This window comes from Cyanistes caeruleus, chromosome 1 (assembly GCF_971803275.1).
Source record: "Cyanistes caeruleus chromosome 1, bCyaCae1.hap1.1, whole genome shotgun sequence".
Lineage (NCBI taxonomy): Eukaryota > Metazoa > Chordata > Aves > Passeriformes > Paridae > Cyanistes > Cyanistes caeruleus.
Genome location: NC_141701.1, coordinates 120962159 through 120977359, shown reverse-complemented (window position 1 = coordinate 120977359; position 15201 = coordinate 120962159). Strand labels below are relative to the sequence as shown.

Genomic DNA, 15201 nt, shown 5'->3' with positions numbered 1-15201 from the left:
ACTTCGTGCAAACATTACTGTTTACATCGTATTGACTAAGAAAGAACAGATGTATAAAAAGCATAATCTTAGAATAAAACACACGTAATTGAAAAATTTTGTCTTCATTTAAGTCCTTATGTTTTCTGGATTCATAGTTAACTGTTCAACACATACGAAGAAAAATCAAGATAATAACTACATGCATCATACAGAAAAAGAAATTAGATTAAGTAACATTAAAATGAGTACAACCACAAGCTTAACCAAATGAATGAACTAGAAAGCTTCAAATATCTTGTCTTGTTTTCTGTGTATCAAGACTTCTGCAACTTGTGTTGAGAACATCAGTGAACTGGCAATTCCACAGTACATGGCACAGTGCTCTTATCACTACTCTAAGGGAAAGCGGTGCTGCACAAGTTCACCACGTACAGGAAATATTCTGTTCAGAACCCCAAATAAACTCACTGTCCTTTTACACCTTAGTTCCCTAAGCCCAAAGTACACTACATCCCTACAAAGTCGGGAAGCTTTCTCAAAACACAAAGGCAAATTTAAAAGAGTGAAATGTAATAAACTATAGAGAGAATAATTGTGTTACGGCTTTCATTTTAGTATTACATTACAAGCAATGGTCTTTCCAAAAACATGGGGCGTTATTTTGGTAGCAATGCTGTGACACATAGTTCCTTGCCTCCTCAACCTTCAATTTTACCACAGGATTATCTTTACAGGCAGTTATTCACTTAATCTATTTGTGAAGTCTATTTGCTGTGAGCTAATTTTAAAAACCAAGTTTTGTCTTCTAAGTGAAAATTGCAAGTCATCTCATGTTAGAGTTCGTTCAGGACATTCAGTCATACGAAAAGAAAGGTATTGGACAATTCAGCTGCTGAAAAACTCTCAGTGTAAAGCATGCACAGGCAGATGCTGCACAATAGCTTGAGTATGACTAAAAAGCATGTGGAGAACTGAGCAGGGGCTGAACTTCATCTCTGAGCATTGACTGTAAAAGACACAATTTTAACACCTTCTACCATTACAGCACATAGTTTCAGCTAGTACAAGTCTGGAAGCATTCATCTGGCAACTAGTTTAGCAGTGACCTATCAGAAGGAAAGTGATGCTGTTCACAAAGCAGAACAGGAGTTTGAGAGACTCTTCACTTACTTTTTAGCAGCAACATTAAGAATGCAAGACTTGACCAAAACTTCCCAACTCTTCTGGCTGAGAGATTTTAGGAGACTGGCTGTTTCCAACCCTGCTCTAAGTATCTGCACCTCATTCAATCTGGAAAGCAGCAATGTCTACCTGCAAGCCAGACACTAAAGTTAGAAGATGCCATACAAGCCACACAAGGAAGGAATTTTGTAGCAGCTCTTGGGACTTCATTTCAACTGAATCTTCCTTCTGCCTTCATGAGTGTGAGGAGCTCCACAAACTGAGAACTGGGCTGCAAAAGTCACAGGTGCTTCAGAAGTGACTTATGTCAAGTTCAGGCCCAGACAGGGTAAATTTTTGCAGTAGCTAGGAAGAGCATAGCCAGGATCCAGATGCCATTCTATACCACCTCAACATTTCCAGGGGGAGCACTCGGGGTAGCCAGTTCTGCATGGTGAACTATCCTGTGTGCATTGTTTTGCCTATTTTGTACACTTTGTTATTGATAGTGCAGCTGTTACTGTTTCCTTTCTTATTCCATTCCTGTTTCCAGTAAATTGTTCTTATCTCAGCCTGTAATCTTTAGATTTTGTGCCCCCAATTCTCCTCTCTATCCCTTTGGGCTGGGGAAAGGGAGACTGAGCAAGTAGTTGAGGTTTGGAAGGTTTCATTGGGAACATTACATTGGGGAACACCAATCCTATGCCAGGACAGCCTTATCTGGCAAAGCACAGACCCCTCTTTCAGGCCAAACACATTCCAGGACACCCAGCCCTTCACAAAGAAAAGAGAACTCTCCCCAGGGCTTCCACTGGCTTCCCTGGATCAGCTGTGTCACCACACTGGCCTACCCAGGGAAGATCTACTGTAGAGCATAATATCAGACAAGATCAAATACTACTGCAATGGAAAGGTTTAATTTGGATTCAAGAGCCTTTATTTTAAGTAAGTGCTCTGATCCATCCTATCACCCTAACCCTACTAATGCAGCAACCTTACCATTCTTGATAGCTTTCTAACTGCAAAGTATTATCTCCACTATACCATTCCACCATTTCCTCAAAGATCATGAAAGAAAAGCAGGAACCTTGCTATCAGGAATACACACCAGATTTTATAGTAAAAAGAGGTTTATGATAGTCTACTGACAGGTGTTTCAGTAGCTCATTTTCATAGGGAAAAAAAACAACAAACCCTATACAATGGTATGTTTTCCAGAAGAGGGGTGCATCAATACTGCAAATAACCTTAGGCCTTGGTTTTAGTGGTCAATAACTGCTCCCTGTTAAATTACAGAATTAAAATTATCCAACAATATATGCATGCAATGCATGTATTTAGCTGTGTTAAACAGCTACAGGAGAAACATGCTTTATCTATTCATGACAGTTCTCTTATTCTTCCTCATCCCTTCACTTTCCCCCACCTCCACAACAGCCCATCTACATACACTCACAAGACTAGACACATCCATTTGAAAAACATTTCAGAGCAACTAAGAACAATTTTGTGGGTTTTTACATACTTTACAAGCTGCAGAAAAGCATGGCTTCTCAACTAAAACTTTTAAGGGCAGGACCCACGCTTCTGTCTCATTCAGAAGATACATCCAATACATTAAATGCTCAGTCACACATAAATGCTTTAGTACAGACAAAACATATGCAACTCAAAGTCTCAAGAGAATTTACTACACCCTGTATGTCTTGCTCTGCATTATAATTTTAAAAAAAAGTCAAATCCCAAAAGCATAATAGTGTCAAAGCAGAAAAGGATTATAATTGTCTTACGTTAAGAGATGTATTAATTAAGATTGAATTCATGTTAGATGAAAAAGCTTTTAAAATAAAAAGCTCCCATTTCATGAAAGCATTTAAAGGTCAGAATATTAATTACTCCAAGACATAGAAAGCGCATAAAATTCAAATTATACAGGTTCTGGAAGGACTGTTTATTTGAGTTCAGATTTCCAGGGTAATTGATATTACCAAGCAATCTACCATTATTCCAAAGTCACAACAGAAAGTTTCTATTGAATTCATAGAAATAGCAGAAAACAGTTTAAGATTAAAAATTGATTTGCTAGTCTTAATTAAAAAGAGCATACATTCATTTTTCTTTTCCTGTTTCTTTTATTTGCATTCTTATGAAATCACACAATGTCTTCTTCTCAAGACAGGCCTGATTTTTAAGAGCATTCTCATGTATCCTACATGCCTAGTAGTTCTAGAAGAAGTGAGCAGTGCTTCTATAATCAGTCATCAATTCAGAGTACTGGCCTAGACTACAGATTTGATGATCTAGAGCCAGGCAAATATTTCTGTAGCCTAACTACAAAGTGGTTGAAATTTATTTCTACAATAATCTCAAGTCTGTGAACTTGGGAACTTGATTTCATGTACTGTGCTTACAAGCAGCAACTGAGAAGTCACTTGAATGGCAGACAGAGTAGTGACAATACATGAAAATTGGTCACTGATTGCACATGTATTTGGGGTGCAGTGGACTGGATGAACCAGAGCTGAAGGACATCAATACAGCCTAACAACCCTTGGACACAACATGTTCTGCTTGTAAAAACTGTCATAAGCATATGAAAGAAGTGTCACAGTGAACCAAGAGCAAAGCAACCTCCAGCACATTGGATGAAGAGAATATAATCATGTGAATGGCCACTTTTGAAACAATATGACATTGGAGGCATGGGGGTTAATTGAACAAAACAAAAAGACCATGCAACTATCATTTAACATCAACAGACACATTTAAGGAACTTCTTGAAGGGTGTGGCATCACTTGGTTCCTGTTTCATCACTCAGTTAACTTCCTATTCTCAGTTTTGTCAGTTCCTCTATTTACTGTAAAAGCAGGACCTTCATCTAGGTGCTCCTTCTTCCCTCGACATTGAATGCACCCACATCCTACTCCATCTACTGAGTTTATTCTTGTATTGTACCACACCAAGAAGCAGCTGTAAATGGTTAAGGCAGTCCCTGCCACTGTGTCACAAGATTCGAGTGACTTTGTGAGCACAGATGAGCTAGCATCCATTTCTTTACCAAAACAGGACAAAACCTCTAAGCCACTTATGAATAAAATAGGAGTGACCCAAAGATTTCCATTACTTCCTTAAGGAATGAATAAATATGTGCATTATGTATGGAAGGGAATGGCACAGTTTAGAGATCTTCTCTGATTATGTTGTTTTGGGTGGAAAATCATTATCATCTTCCCCTGTGCAGTTACAGCCAGTAACAGTCTGGGAGAAAATATCACTGCACAAATAACCACTCCATTCTAGTAAAAACCCCCCTTGGTAACCAATTCAAAGGCATATGCTTCAGATATTCTTAAATTTTAGCCTACCAACAAAGAGAATAATACTGAAAATACATATACCAAACTAAAGTAAAGCAGCAAAAGAATTAAAAGTAGCAGAGATTGCAAATTTACTCAGCCAATCCCCAGCATGATGCAGAAATGATGGAAGAATAGTTCTGCTATATTTGAACACATTACTGAAAATTCAACAAAACTTCAACCAATTCCAGCTGAGACAACAGAATCCTGTTACTTCAAGTTGTATCATTACAGACTAAGCAAAACAGATGTTTCCTTTATTGTGTTTCACTGAGTAACAGAACAAATTTGATTGCGTGAAGTGTCTCATCACAACAAGGCTGTTGCGAAAATACTCCTCATTTACAGTACTGACAGATAATGCTGCTGAAAAAACAGGTGGGGGGGTAAACAAACTCAAAAGCTTTTTCCTCAGCTTTACAATTAAATATAAATCACATTCTCTTAAGACAGGCAGAAATTCGTAAATATTATACCAGCACTCACAAAGCTACAGATGCACCATGTAAGCAGATGTGCAGAATTACTGTCAAACGCCTCTCAGCTGCTCCTCTGGCTGCTGCACTGGGAATTTAGTTCAAAGCAGGGAAAAAAATGCAGGAGCCTATTAAGTCTTTCTACACCTGACATACGGAGTCAGTATAATTAGGAACGTAAGAGATGTGAGTGGAAAGACTGCAGCTTATTGAGCCTAAAAGCTGTAACTGAGTCAAGACAGTAACACATCTGCAACATGTGACATTAAACAGGCAGGTATTTTGGCACAGCCTAAAGGAATTCAGCAAGAAATATTCTTTTAACTGAGTATACAGTAATTGGTTTAACCAGATGTGCTATTAAACACAAACCATAGGATTATACTCAGCATTTCACTGGCAAATAGAGTCTAAATTGACTGTAAGGAACATAAAATTGTTGTTTTAGCACAAAGTACCAAGAGCTAAAGTACCCCAACATTGCTCCTTCCCTCACTTTGATCACACTTTTCTCCCCTTCTTCAGCCAAATGCCAAATACATGATGCTGCAGTCTACCTATCTCAAATCTGGAAGAAACAGAATTTCCTTCAGCCAGCAAATACTTCAAAGGAGTATTTACTGGGGGGGGGGGGGGGGCGCGGAATTAATTTTTGTTCCTGAAGATCCTTTAGTCTACTTCCTCAGGTAGAGATGTGACTGTAGCATACCTGATGTGTCTTACACAGTACACTGAAAATATTCACAGTATTCTAAATGACAGAGAAGGTGGCTAGTGTTAAAAACTTGTCAAATGCAATTTTTTAAAATTTACTAGGTCAACTTAACACTTTTACACAGATTCCAGTCATCTCCTTTAATAGTTTTAAAGGACTGAAAAGAATTAAGAATAGAAAACAATTGCTTTTACTTATGAGAATAGAATTCAACTGCTTGAAAACAAATCATAATGATTTAGTACAGCCTTGTCCATTAACCAGATACTCACGGAGACCTTACATTATCCAGCACTAGCTCCTGTACAATACTCAGACTACTAGACAGCTTAATTGTTGAGTATTAGATATAATTCCCTACCACATATTTCAAGTGTAACGGGATTTTTTTCCCCCCTTCCTAAAAAAAAGAACTGCAATAAAACATAGTAAAAGTAGTGAATCATGGTGTTTAGTATTAGCAAAATATCAAAGTTGTATGCACCATTCATCAGGTTGAAATTAATGCCTTGCTGAAGCATAAATATTTATCCAGCGCAAACAGCAGGAAACCTTAGGAGACAGCATGGCTTGAAACACCGAAGTGTGCTAATTAGTACCCAGTGCAGCTTCAGAGCATGCTATGCTATTTTTAAATAAAGGTTAGCTTCCAAATAGAGGAAAGTAGCAAAATGTAAAAGTAAGAGATAGGATAGCCTAAGAAAGCTGTCTTCAATAGCTATCAAAAGTGCCCCAAATATAAATATTTTTTGTCACAAAGTTTTGAATGAGAGCTCTTGTGCCAATCAGGATGGAATACAGATACTTAGCAACTTTTGCATCAGCAAAAGGCATGTTTTACTAGTATTACTTTCACCTAAATTTCTTCACTATGCTTCAGTTGCTATACAGCATTTCATATCATCAGAGGTAAGAGATGGAAAAACAAAAACATACATCTGTTTTGAAGCGATAACCCATTCCCAAGTCTTTGTCGCAACAACCAGATGATTCTTCAGCACTGCTGGTCATTTATAAATTACAGAACGTTTCATGCACACCCACACTTTCCATGGCATTCTCCATATACAAGGGATAATTAAATGATGATAATTAAATATCTGTCCAAAGACTATGTCCTTTATTGATTCCAGTTCTACTAAATAATGCTACTAATAACTGTTTATTGAACCCATCTGTTTTTACATTTGTACACCATTTAGAACTTACGTTGAAGCCTTATAAACAGAACCTTTAATTCATCACACTAACACGTACCCCAACATCCTCCCCTTTCTGGCATTACAAGATAAAACGGGGTCACATTCAGACAATTTCAGGACTCACTTGGCTGTAAGTTATCCTGCTTTCATTCACTGTCTTTCCAGTTGTTAGCAAAGCATGTAAGTTCATGTGGGGCTGTGACTAAAGAAATTGCCATAAATAACAGTTGCCCTCACAGACTCAGCCAAGATTCTATTTTTATTCTGCTCCTCTTGAACATGGTCCTGATTAGGGCAAAGGCTTCAAAACAGTTTCACCACATGGACAAGAAAATACTTCATATCCAGAACTAATTTAGAAATGCTATAAACCAAAAACTATTACAGTTGTTAGATTTTTCAGATGTTGGTTTTGGTGTTCTGGATTGTTGGCCTTTTTTTTGTATCTAATCCAAGAGTATTTGAGTTTACGTGCTAGAAAAGTTCCAATACAAATTCTGACAGGAGCCTGATTTACAGAAAGAACAAATGCAGAAGCATTTCACCTGTCAGCCTTGTGCAAAACTTTTTATATTGTAAATGTTTTAAAGTAACTTTAAATAATTCAAGTGTCTGTTGTTTATAGAGAAAATCTCAAATTCATGTGAAAGTATTTAATCTAAAAAGTGTGTGCATACACTTACACATTACAGAGTAGAGGAAAGTCTGGCCATTGTAGGAATAAACATTTTAATGGCATGAATGCAGAACTTTAAACACAGCCTAGCAGCAATATGCAGTTGCTACACATTAAAAACATTTTCATACTTTAGTACTCCTTGTCTTCAACAACACTGACACAGATTTCTGTCCTTATCCTGACACCTTGTTGCTGCCTTCCAAGATTATCTCATGAAGAATTTCAAATAAACTAATCCAATTTAAGTTTCTAAATAACTGATGCTAACAAAAAAAAGCTTTAATTCCAACACATTCTCTATTTCCATATGTGCATTTCATACATCACCATTTCAATTCTAGCAACTGAGGACAGCAAATGCCAAAAGGGCTATTTTTCCTGAACAGAAAGAAAACACAGATGTAAAGAAAAGACCTCATGCCCAATATTCTAATTTAAGTTGTCTTTTTTATATATATACTTGCATAATTAAACAGAACAGCATTAATAAAACAAAAGATGTAATTCTCCTAAGCTGGGAAACAACAAGATTCCAGTAAATCAACTAACTCTTTCAAGCACATCCTACCGAGTACAAACCAACACACTGAAAGACACTGCATATAAACTGCAGGTTTTGAGCATGCTGTATTTCCATAATCCCATGGAAGTCTCAGAGATTAGACAGAGTCACTCCAATCAAAGTATTTAACCTCAGAAGATAATTACAGATGGGCAGTCTTCAGTTTTTATGAAGTGTATGAGATTTGGACTCTGGTTCTCTTCAAAGAAAACAGAGTATGCAGGCAGGGAAGGTCACACTGACAGGCTTCTCATTTCCTATATAGCAAGCTCAGAGCTCCGGTTTAAATTTCATGCACCTTGCTCTTGGTAGACTGACAGCTTGGTAACACTGGATGTAATACACACGAGTGCAATGATTCACAGGTGTAACTTCCACTTCTGCTAAGGAAACTACCCCCACCGTCCTAAGGGAGACCTGAGGATAAGCTTTGTACCTAATCTTGCAGTTGTGAGAGAGGAAGCGTGCCAGGTTATGCAGAGAGCGCATTTGCCAAAGGGAAGGGCTGGGAATGAAACCTGACCTGGCAATTCACCTAACGGATTTAAATCTAAGCTCTTCCCGATGGAGGCTTTCTATGTTTGCTGAGTGCACAGGTGATCTTTGTTAAGAGCCCAAGAGCTACTACATTTTAATATTCTCATCAACATAAACATTTATGCCTCATGAAAGTTTCATCTGAAAGCCTCAAATATTCCACAAGCTCTTAGTCCCAAAGGGAAGCCTAGGAACTGTGACTTTTCTCTAAGAAATCATTTTACAAACTACGCATTCTCCATACAACCTGAAAAAAACACAATGTCACATCAGACCATTTGTTTTCTAATTAAAATAACCAGACATTAGCCAACATTTTATAACTAATAATTTAAACCTCCAGAATTAATAAGGCAATCTTCACGTTGCATGCATTCAAGCCAGTGCCAGGTTAAGAAGACAACCTAATATGTACCCTAAGGTAGGCTTTAATGAAAATCAGTTTCCTGACATGAACATGAGGAAGGTTCAAGATATTGGGGTTTTAGAGTACTATGAATGAGACCTTAACTCAGTGATTTACTAACAGGCTTGACTCAGTCACATGCATCAGCAAATGCAAATTGGAGCAAATGCTCGTCTCCCAGCTTAGAGCCAGCCACACTGTGCTAAGTAAAACACCGATGACACACACCACTTGTAGTGCCCAGCCTTACAATATCTCACACACATAAAATCAGAATCCAAGTGACTTAACTACTCAGCTATTCCTGGGAACATGTCTCCCATGGACTCTCTCAAGTGAAAGCAAACCCACCCATTCAGGAGACTACAGCACAATTTCAATGCGATTCTGCCCAAACAGCCTTTTTCCTTGGAAGAAGCTTTCTGATTAAATTTACAATGTCCCTTTAAAACAGCTCACTGTTGCAAGGAAGTGAATTGTTACAGTCAATAAATCATCCCAAGTAGTACGAACTTCCTCCAAATTATCATCCTTCTGATTAAAGGCCTATTAGAAGTGCCTTGCCTCACAAAGAGATTATCACAGAAGAGAAGCAGACGGGTTTTGTATTTCAAAATTAAAGGTTTAGTATTTTTTTCCTACTCTCAAGGAAAAAATACATCCAAAAACACTGCCAGAGGGATCTAAAATTCAACTTCAAAGTATATTACTTTTACCAAAACTACTTCACTGATGAAACTACAACAGATTGCAAATTAAATTTGACCACATTACACAACATTACTTACTTTTTGTAACATAAAAGAACTTGTTGAAAGGTGGAGAGAACAAAAGCAAGATGCCATTGGGGGTGTGAAACTATATGATCTTTAAGGTCCCTTCTAACCCCAACTTTTCTATGATATTGTGGAAAGCACAAACTTCTGAAAAGCCACTGTAGCATGTAAGTCCATTACTGGAGGGAAAAACTGCAGAAAAGCCTTTTAGATGCCATGAAGTGCAGTCATCAATGTCACTCTAAGCTTTACTCCAGAACACTGCTGTTTGCCTCTCTGCAGCGCGATTTGCTCAGCTTGCCTTAAAAAAAGAAGTCACTAAATCTGAATTTGCAGCTAACGACCCTAACATCAATCACGTAACAGCAACTTTCATATTTTGCTCTTCTACAGGCGCTAAAACTTCTGAAAGGTGGATACTAGTAGGACTTCACGATCTTCAAACACACAAATCTTCCCCCTGTGAACCTAAGGCTGGGGAGCTTTTTCGGCAGCGAGCTAGAATTCAATTGGACGGGAAACAAACGTGATGGCTGTCGGGATTACATGGGACAAGACAAGTCCAGGGGCACTATCTCCGCTTCCATCGTCACATACATAAAGCACACGGCAGGTCACTCCGGTTTAAGTGCGCCGCGTTAACCCGCGGGGGCACCAGCCCCGCAGCCCGCTCCGAGCCGGCTCTAACTGTTGCTGCCGCCTCCCGCATCCCCGCGGCGGGCACGCAACTCCCCGCGCCAGCGACACCGCCGAGCGTACCCGCAGCACGGCTTGCCATGAAGGCGTCTCACAGCCCGCCGCCCAGCTCTGCCCCACATCTCCCACCAAGGTCTGCAGCAGAGCCGAGAAGCCCGCCGAGAGGCACGGCGCTGCCTGCCCTGCTCCGGGGACACCGCGGGAGCGGCTCCTTTGTCTCTCCCGCAGCCCCGGTCGCCTTCTCCCGGCGGCACAAGGCGCCGCTGCCCCGCCGGCCCCCAGACGCCCCGGCGATGCCGCCCTTTGCCCCCCGTGCCCTGCCGCAGCCGGACCGGGCGCGGGCGGTGCGCGGCGAGCGGGCGGCCAGACGCGGCCGGGATGCCGGAGGGACCCGCGAGAAGTGGGGGAAGCTGCAGCCGGTGCCCGGTGCCGCCTCACAGCCCCGCATCGGGGGCAGGGAGCCGCCCTGCCCCTCCATCGCGCCCGGGCACCGGCCCTGACCCCGGCAACTCCGCCGCCCCCGTCCCGGCCTCCCTCCCCGCGCCCTTCACCCACCGCAGCCTCGGCGAGTGCCGGCCGCTCCAGCCGCGCGCCGCCGGCTGCCCCGGGGTGGGGCGCGGGACCCGCAGCCTGGGGGGGCTCCGCTCAGTCGGCCGCGAGTTGCCCGACGGCCGCGGCCACCCCGTCGGGATGCGCCAGCCCCGCGCGGGAAAAAGTTGTCCCCGTGGGACCGGCCGGGAATCGAACTCACCCTCCCACCCGGCGGCTCCGCCGCGGCCGCGACTCAAACTCGCCCTCCCGCCGGGAGCGGCAGCGGCGGGCGGACACCGCCCGGCCCCGCCGCTGCCTGGCGGCGGCCGCAGCCAACCGGAGCGCGCAGCGCGGTCACGCCAGCCAATAGCGCGGCAGAGCGGGCCGTGCGCGCGCCCCGCGCCCCGGTGGGCGGGGCCGGCCCGCTCCGAGGGCGGGCGGCGGCGGGGCCGGCCGGGAGCGGCGGGTGTGCTGTGAGGGAGCCCCGCGGGGAAGCCGGACGAGTCATGGGCTCTGTGCCGCGGCCGGGCCGAGTGCGTGGTCCTGGGGGAAGCTCGGGCGGAGTCCGGAGCGCTGGGCAGGGTCGTGCCCCGCGGGGAGATGCTCCCTGCGAAAACTGCCCTGCGAGCGCGTGTGGCAGCGGGCACACGAACAAAACGGGCGGCGGCGCTTGGGACGGGTTGGAGAGAGCAGCACCAGAGCCGCGTGTGTTCTACCGCTGTCCCAAATCACACATTCCCCCCGGTTGTCACTTGGAAAGAAGAATAAAGCTGGCGGCAAGAGCGGGGGGAGGCAGTCGGGTCTGACAGGGCCCCAGCCCGACAAAGGTACGTCTGACAGCTCCACGGGAGATGCTTACAGGCACCCTGACGGGAACGACACGGAATTAATTTTCATCATGTGTGTCTTAATCACTAGATACTGGATTCTTATCAGCCTTCCCCAAGTGAAGCAATTGTGGCCAAGTCTCATTCCGCAGCAATCCAAGGCCTTTTCAAATGCAAGTACTATTTTTTCCCCTATATTTTTTTTTTCCTACTGCCATCCTTGAACTGCTCTGAAGAACAATCTTGAAATAAAACCGCGTGTGCCACAAATAGCTACTTTTTATTTTCACATTTTTTTGTTACCACCAGAGTTTCTTTGTAAGTGTGCTTTTAGGATATAAGTTTTGTTCCTCAGATGCACGCACTTGTGGTAATCCTTTGAATTAATAAAAATGAAGTTAATCAGTAATCTAATTACTCTGAATTAATAAAAAATAAAGTTAATCAGTAATCTAATTGCTGTGTGGTGAAATCAAGGCAAGGAGGCTTTGTTATGGCAGCGATTAGGTCTGTGTCAAATATCATATAATGACAGCCTGAATTAACACCACCAACACTGTCAAAAAGTGCTGTCCCATAAGATTACTCATTTAAAAGCCATGGTCTTTTACTCCTTGCACATGTTCATTTCCTTAATTACTCTGTACAGGTAGGTAATGTGTTCACACACAAGTTTATTGACTTCTCTGGAGCCTTGAACCTGAGAAAATACCAGGTTCAATGTGCTTCTTCTTTCTTGGCCATCCTGCATATGGACGTCAGTATCATTCTGTCTGAGCTGTTTTATAGACTTGTGCTATTGTACCATTCGTTTCCGTAGGTATATAGTACACTAATTTGTTGGCAATAAAATATGTGTTATTTTCAAGGACCTTTTAGAATATGAACCATAATACATAAAAATTGCTTTTAGAATATGAATGTCTTACTAAGCCATTTGTCTTTAGAATACTCCCACTGTGTTATGGTCTAAATTCATGCTGTCATCAGTTTCTATGACACTGGGTAAAATAGGTCTGTTTTCCTGAAAAGATAGATATTAATTCCAACAAAGGTTTACATAAGCTTTATTATTTCACTAAAATGAAGAGAGACACTTAAATGCCATAATTGTAGGAACAACCAAATGGAACTTTTAAAGGGAGATAATAAACTTTTACCTTTGAAAGAATATATGTCTGTATCATAGCCAGAATACTTAACAGTTTGGGGATTTTGTTTTTTTTAAAGCTCTTTACCTGACTAACTTTCTCTGCCTTCCCATCACTATTTCTGCCAACAGCATTTCAGGCATATACAGCTTCCATCACAGTGTCTTTCCCACCTGCTGCCTGCAACTATTCCTGAGACCCTCCTGGTTCTTGTGACCCAACAGCTACAAAAAAGGCCAAGTCAATTCAGTCTGAAGAGAAGCAAGTAGAAAAACCCAAGTATTTTTAAACATGATGCTATCCCCTGAGCTGGTTTACTGCTCAGTTCTGCAGTTCTGAGAGGACCAAAGAACAAGCAATGCAAGGAAAGACACAGCAGTGCAGAGGAGTTTATTAGCCTGCATGGTCAAACCCAGTGTCAGGAGGGAGGCTGGCTACTGATGTGGCATGTGACATACTAAGTGACCCTGATAATTGCAAACAGAGGTACTGGGATCATGCTATCATTAGTTATTAATTTTACTGTTATTAATATGTTACAACTCTAATGATTATCAAAGTAATGAATCGTCTGTGAACAAAAGGCAGGCAAATTATTCTCATGCAGCAGATAGATAACTGTCCTTCAATGTCAGGTCACATTAGCAAAAGAAAATAGTTCAGCTTATATTACTTCCACAGGTTTTATGTTTTTAACTCCTAAATTCTTTTAGTGTTTCAGGCATTCTTAGCACATTAGCCTTAAATATTCTAGATGCACAAAAAAAAACCGCAATAAATTTTGGTTTTAATGTGTTTAGATTTTTGTGCAGAGATGGACACATCACTTACTGCAGTGTAGTCTTATGTTTGGGGCAGAGTTTTTTTGCCATTAGCAATCCATTTCAAACTGCCCTCTCAGAGGAGGGCCATGAAGAATCAGAACTTTTGTTCCACTTTCACAGCAGTCAAGACTGCTCAGTGCTGTTTCACAAAAAGTATTTCCAGGAAGAAGATCTCTTCAGATTTCATAAAGCATTCTCATTTCTCAGAAATATAATTTGGAAACTAGAGCTTCTGCCTGCTTCGTAATTTTCAATCTCTGCCTATTCATTACAAGTTCTTATATTTAGATATATAATGGAGTTGTAAGCTTCTTTAAAAATAGAAATCCTTGATAAATAAATACTTAACAACCTTAATCTCTGTCATATGACCGTGTTCTTAAAGCTCAATTCAACACAGAGACTGTTTTTAAAAGATAATGCATCTGGAAAAAAATAGCAGTTATTTCCAGTCTGATCTCACAGAAAATCTGTAGCCTATGAGACACCAAGAAGGGCATGTTTAGGGAGAGAGACAGCATTCCAGAAGGGACAATTTCTTGGTCCTCTGTCCCAGTGCCAGCCTAGGCCAGGCTGGCTGTGACCACAGGAACTGCTGCACACGCTGCTCCATGGACAGGAGCACCATTGTGGAGCAGCCCTTCTGTTTTGATTAGGATGGAGCAACAATCGCTGCAGAATTAAGGGCAGCCAGTACTCTTGATTAGAAATTCAGCTAGGATTTTCAAAGGTGCCCAGAACTCACATTGAGCTCCTACAGAGCCTTTGATTAATTCCCCTAATTGGGTCTTCAAGGAAGCATCGAATCCTTCAAATCAGCTGAGGTCCAAGAGCTTTGTATAAAATGCAGCAGGCTCTGGAGACTCCTGGTCTGGCATTCTTCATGAAAACAATTTCAGTAACCAAAGCATGCAAAAAAGGGAAAAAAAGTAAGAAAAACATGCTGACCTAGGAAGAAAAAACAAATCTTCTGAAATTTCCTTTCTAATAGAAATAAGATGACAGCACTTTCTGTAAAAAAACCACAAATTCTGCAATTTTTATTTTAGGACCTCTGAAACAACTGACTATGATATTTTGTGTCAGATGTTCAGTTTTGACTTATGGTTTTCTTCTTTATATTCTTGTTTCAGCCATAAATAAAGTATTTCTATAGCTTTCTCTTGAAAACATAAAAGAAATCAATATCTTCCTACAAAATGTTACATTTTATCAAATCCATGTTTTGACAGAAAATTGCTCTAGCAGAAAGCTCTTTACCAGATCTTTCCAGAAAGTGGAAAATCACTAGCTAACATCTGCTTGACTCTGAAACG

General features: G+C 41.5%; 1 protein-coding gene and 1 long non-coding RNA gene across 15 annotated transcripts in view; one reads left to right on the top strand and one right to left on the bottom strand.

The window, feature by feature from the left end:
• Window positions 1-11473, bottom strand: part of HYCC1 (hyccin PI4KA lipid kinase complex subunit 1) — a 42947-nt gene extending 31474 nt beyond the window's left edge. For 2 of the 14 annotated variants that reach the window (XM_086854112.1, XM_086854184.1), the window contains exons 1-2: window positions 11304-11448; window positions 7903-7953 (exon numbers count right to left, since the gene is read on the bottom strand). The gene's annotated coding sequence lies outside the window, so the exon portion shown is untranslated. Of the gene's footprint in view, window positions 1-7703; window positions 7954-9868; window positions 10546-11107 lie in introns of those variants that run through there. The other 12 variants (XM_086854129.1, XM_086854142.1, XM_086854153.1 and 9 more) reach the window with 12 other exon arrangements.
• A 24-nt stretch (window positions 11474-11497) lies between these two features.
• On the top strand, window positions 11498-14851 carry LOC111924313 (uncharacterized). The gene is made up of 3 exons (XR_002861597.2): window positions 11498-11910; window positions 12002-12083; window positions 13193-14851. It is a non-coding gene; the product is annotated as an uncharacterized LOC111924313 (long non-coding RNA).
• The last annotated feature ends 350 nt before the right edge of the window (window positions 14852-15201 follow it).